We start from the raw sequence: 6,001 nt of genomic DNA, 5'->3' as shown, positions 1-6,001 counted from the left end.
ATTTTGGTGACTATAAACGTGTCGCTTAAAAAAAAAACGGGCTGAAACGTCATTTGGTACGTCGTTGTGATGAATATGGTCCGGTTCGGTTCGGTCCAGTCTTCACAACGTAACTGTGTTAGCTGGGAATTCAGACACATGCACAAGCTCGCGTGAGCGTCATGGATCAAACACCAGCGGTTATCGTGTTAAGTATCAGATTTGACCTCAGGCCACCTCACAAGTCTCTCGTTCGTGCGCAAATTAACAAAACTTTATTAACAAAAAATTATGAGTAAAGATAGTTATAGTGTTTACCTTTTCCTCAGTGTATGTCTGAGATTACTGGCAAAATCTGGCGCATGCGCAGTACTCCAAAAATCCGCTAACAGTTTAAAATTCAAAGAGAAGTCTCGTGCCTTCATTTAAAAATCACTTTCATTCACAAATATATAATATTATAAATAATCACCATTTACTAAGCAAAATGTTTGGTAATTGTTGTAAACCTTTTTGCTGGCAGATATTTGTCATCGATGTATGATAAATAATATCAAATGATAATAAAATTCAGACGTCGATTCATTTAGGCTACTTAAGTAAAATGTTTGTAGCAAATTTCCCATATTATATCCAAATGGCATCTCAACAAAAATAAAATGACAGAAAGTTATCTGAATACCAGGGTGCCAGTCTTCACAACGTTCTCAATGGGACTAGTTGGTGACGTTTTTGAGGGCGTGGTCACGACGTTTCCGGACCGTTAGCCAAGATTATCAAAAGATGGAACTTTAACCAAGACATGATCACAACGTTGCTATAAAGTAATGTCACGCTGACGAAAATACGACTAACTGGTCACGTCATCAGAACGCACTGTGTTTGCTAACGTACTGTGAACGTACAGAAAGGCTGTACAGTACAGTACAGCTGTACTTTATTTGTGGTTAATCAGTCACTGTAATTGATGGCAGGTGTACACTACTCAGTATTTAACATGGGTTTGGATGTGATTGGTTGATTCTGAACACATTCCTAATTTTTAAAGAGTGTACACACTTATGCAAGCTAGATACTCCGCTTTGCGTCATGGCTGCCTCGGGGTGTGCATTATTTTCTAATAATTCAATGGACCAGAGTCAATTATTCCTTACTTGATTTTTTCTTCATCACAAAAACCTGCCATTTTAACATCAGTGTGCAGACTTTTTATATCCACTGTGAAATCGTGCTGATACAGGCCAGCAGCTTCAATGTTCACAATAACCATTAGAATGGGGGAAAATGTGATCTCAGTGATTTTGTAGGTGGTATGATTGTTGTTGCCAGGCGGGCTGATTTCAGTTTTCCCTTAACTGCTTATCTCCTGGAATTTACTCAGAATGGTGAAATAAAGTAAAAAAAACATCCAGTAGAGCTGACGGAAAGGGGGCAGAAAAGATGGGCAGTGGAGGCTCAACAGTTAAGACTCTGGGCTACTGATCAGAAGGTTGGGGGAGCAAGCCCCAGCACCACCAAGCTGCCACTGTTGGGCCCTTGAGCAAGGCCCTTAACCCTCTCTGATCCACAGCTGCCATATCATGACCCCAACTTCCTAACAAGCTGGGATATGCGAAGAAAAGATTTTCATTGTGCGGTAATAAGACTTAACTAGTAACAACAGCAGAAAACCAGCAGGTTGTGCTGCAATCATGTCAACATAGATCTCAAAGAAATGTTTCCAACATTCTGGAATCAATGCCATGAAGAATTGAGGCTGCTTTGAAAGCAAAGGGAGGCCCTACCCAGTATTAGTCTAGTGTTCCTTATAAAGTGTTCAGTGAGTGTAAATTATGTTGAAAGTTTTGTTGTATGTTAATACCTCAATCTAGTGGTGCAGTATGATAAGTCAATAAAGAAAAAGTTTAAACGTTTTAGATAACTGCAACAATAGAAATGGCAATAGTACAGGGCAAGTTTATAAATAATTATAAAATATACTGAGTAAAATAATTTAATTCTTTTAATCATGTAATTTAATATTTTATTTACAAAAGATACAGATTTGTGCAATTTATTTTTTTTACTTGTGTAACTACTTCATAATCTTTAACTGAGAATAACTGGCACTGTATATATTAAATTAGAAATCTATCACGTCAGATTTATACACGTACACGTTTAGTTATAGAGTCATAACGCGGTGTGTTAACGTCAACACTTTTAACTTGCCTGTGTTCTATGTTGTAGTGCTGAGGATTTTCCCAAAGTGAAAAAAACATGAAACTTTCGAAATTAAGTTTATAATCAACACAAAACAACGACTGCTGAGTAAAGGTGAGTGATCTCTCTAATAAACACTTGTAGACAGGAAGTATGTGTTTATAGTCCGTGTGTGTTTAGGGAACAAGAAGCGGCTCTCAGGTCACACTTCTGAAATAGTTTTTAGGTTTTATTTTGGTAAGGAGAGTAGGAATATTAAATCCCAAAAAACGATAAAAACATTAATCGATTAATCGATAATCAATAAAATATAAATGAATTTACAAACGTGGAATTTGTTTTTAGGGGAAGTAAAATGGTGAATTTATACTGTATGCTAAAGTCCACTCAGTACAACAAGAACAAATAAAACACTTGTGTATCCTTCACCTATGAACCTCCTATCACTAGGTCATAAATTCCCAGCCCTGGTTCTGAAAAACCTCCTGTCCTTCAGTGTCTTCCTGCTTTATCACACCTTATTCAACTAATCAGCTAATAAACATCTTCACTTAGAGCAGGTAAACACTAAACTGTGCTGGGCATTACAACTGGTTCTTTTCTAAATGTATTTCATGGCTTTTGCTCTGTGGTGATGCTTTTTACTGCTAAAATGGGTTAAAGGTTATTGTATATAGTTATTAACTGGCATTATATAAGCATTAATGAAACAAGAAACAGATCGTGTCATTTATCCAGGGACTGTTGAACAAATTAATAATGATTAGTAACACCTGCTCATTAAGTAAATTATCCAATTAGCCAATCATTACGTAGCACTTTGTTAAATTAACGTTGGAAGTGATTGTGGCTTTAAGCCTACAACCCCATACACACATGACATATGTACATACATGCCAGAAAAAGAGCTGAAATTTAATGTTACATACAATATGTGTTTAACTTTTGAGCAAGATGCTTAGCTTAGCCCTCCATGATGAAGACAGCGTGGAGCTGTGATGAACACAAGGCTGCAGTTGGATATAACAGCACCACTCAAATATGAAAAACTCACATCACAATAAAGATAAAAGTGCTCTTAATAGCGCAGCCTCTGGGCCTCATTTATCAATGCTGGATTTGTGAACGTTTCAGAAATGTTGATTTTCTTCATACTCGAATGCGTATGTTGAAGAATCCCCATCACCCATAAATTACCAGGCACATGCCGATCCCAGCTGATTTGCATTTGGTGAGACCCATAAAACACCATAAAAGGCTACGTTCACACAGCAGAAATGACGAGTAAATGGCAAAAAATATTTCTCAGAGGTATAAATGAAAGTTATTTTGACTCACGTCTACAACAATCCCTTAAAACGGCCCAGCTCTGGATCTGAAATACAGAAAAGGCAGATTAGATGTGTATACAGTGTATAAAGTGAGGTGAAAAGAAAATGGTTTGACATGAAATCTGAAAAAATATATCTACTGTACCCAGGTGCTCATGGACCCCAAGCATGCTAGAAAGCCTTTACGATCTCTGCGATGTTTGAAAAGCAGGAAGTGAACGGTCTGTAGCACATTAAGGAGCTCAGATTGCACCTAGAGACATACCAAAACACTCATCATCTTAGTTTTGGCTCTAAAAAAAAAAGTGTTGTGCAGGATTAAAAGATGATGATGTGGCTAAAGTGATTTCAGATTTTTATTTCAACCCAGCAGGAACAATTCTGCAATAAAACCCTTAGCTACACTGGCCCTTTCCTCGCTTGAACTAGGTCAAAGTCCCTATTATCATGGAGACTCTGTGAAGATCAAACACAACTTTATACCTATAATTTACTTAGAATATTTACTAATTACAGTAATCAAATAACAAGTTAGTAAATTGTGTAATATTGTTTAATTTAGGGAATTTTCTTTGTTTATTTATATGTCTACATATCTAGTTGTCACAACTTTCTTCAGTAAAATTGAGCTAGCTAATTAGCTGCTTAGCTGGAAGACACAACAAATATATACTTCAATAACTCTAACTTTCTCTATTTTCTATAAAACTCACCAGGCACCACTGGGATACAGGTTTGCTAATATCAGCAAATGATGAGTCCAGTATATACAATAAATATATAACTATAATAAATAGATAACTAAGAGTGTTCTGATTTTTTTCTCAGTAGTTTAGTTTAATAACTCAGACAATACTGTTATACTAATGCAGCACCAAAGTAATTTTCCACTTTGAAGTAAGTTTTTATGTTACAGTGAGTTAACACTGATGTGGTCTATAAGAAGTTAACTTCATTGTAGTGTACCTTAAATAAATATTACATATTGTATTATAAAAAGTAAATATTACAAATCTTGCAATTAGTAAATACTGTAAATATTATAATTAATGCTGTATTACCAAGCATTACATTTCTGTCTTCTAAAACAAATGTTTGGCATTAAAGCTTATGTATGTATGTATGTATATATATATATATACAGTGAGGGAAAAAAGTATTTGATCCCCTGCTGATTTTGTACGTTTGCCCACTGACAAAGAAATGATCATTCTATAATTTTAATGGTAGATTTATTTGAACAGTGAGAGACAGAATAACAACAAGAAAATCCAGAAAAATGCATGTCAAAAATGTTATAAATTGATTTGCATTTTAACAAGGGAAATAAGTATTTGACCCCTCTGCAAAACATGACTTAGTACTTGGTGGCAAAACCCTTGTTGGCAATCACAGAGGTCAGACGTTTCTCGTAGTTGGCCACCAGGTTTGCACACATCTCAGGAGGGATTTTGTCTCACTCCTCTTTGCAGATCTTCTACAAGTCATTAAGGTTTCAAGGCTGATGTTTGGCAACTCGAACCTTCAGCTCCCTCCACAGATTTTCTATGGGATTAAGGTCTGGAGACTGGCTAGGCCACTCCAGGACCTTAATGTGCTTCTTCTTGAGCCACTCCTTTGTTGCCTTGGCCGTGTGTTTTGGGTCATCGTCATGCTGGAATACCCATCCACGAGCCATTTTCAATGCCCTGGCTGAGGGAAGGAGGTTCTCACCCAAGATTTGACGGTACATGGCCCCGTCCATCGTCCCTTTGATGCGGTGAAGTTGTCCTGTCCCCTTAGCAGAAAAACACCCCCAAAGCATAATGTTTCCACCTCCATGTTTGACGGTGGGGATGGTGTTCTTGGGGTCATAGGCAGCATTCCTCTTCCTCCAAACACAGCGAGTTGAGTTGATGCCAAAGAGCTCCATTTTGGTCTCATCTGACCACAACACTTTCACCCAGTTGTCCTCTGAATCATCCAGATGTTCATTGGCAAACTTCAGACGGGCATGTATATGTGCTTTCTTGAGCAGGGGGACCTTGCGGGCGCTGCAGGATCTCAGTCCTTCACGGCGTAGTGTGTTACCAATTGTTTTCTTGATGACTATGGTCCCAGCTGCCTTGAGATCATTGACAAGATCCTCCCGTGTAGTTCTGGGCTGATGTTCTCATGATCATTGCAACTCCACGAGGGGAGATCTTGCATGGAGCCCCAGGCCGAGGGAGATTGACAGTTCTTTTGTGTTTCTTCCATTTGCGAATAATCGCACCAACTGTTGTCACCTTCTCACCAAGCTGCTTGGCAATGGTCTTGTAGCCCATTCCAGACTTGTGTAGGTCTACAATCTTGTCCCTGACATCCTTGGAGAGCTCTTTGGTCTTGGCCATGGTGGAGAGTTTGGAATCTGATTGATTGATTGCTTCTGTGGACAGGTGTCTTTTATACAGGTAACAAGCTGAGATTAGGAGCACTCCCTTTAAGAGTGTGCTCCTAATCTCAGCTCG

The sequence above is a fragment of the Ictalurus furcatus genome, chromosome 24 (assembly GCF_023375685.1).
Source record: "Ictalurus furcatus strain D&B chromosome 24, Billie_1.0, whole genome shotgun sequence".
In the NCBI taxonomy this organism is placed as follows: domain Eukaryota; kingdom Metazoa; phylum Chordata; class Actinopteri; order Siluriformes; family Ictaluridae; genus Ictalurus; species Ictalurus furcatus.
This window is presented reverse-complemented; position numbering follows the sequence as displayed.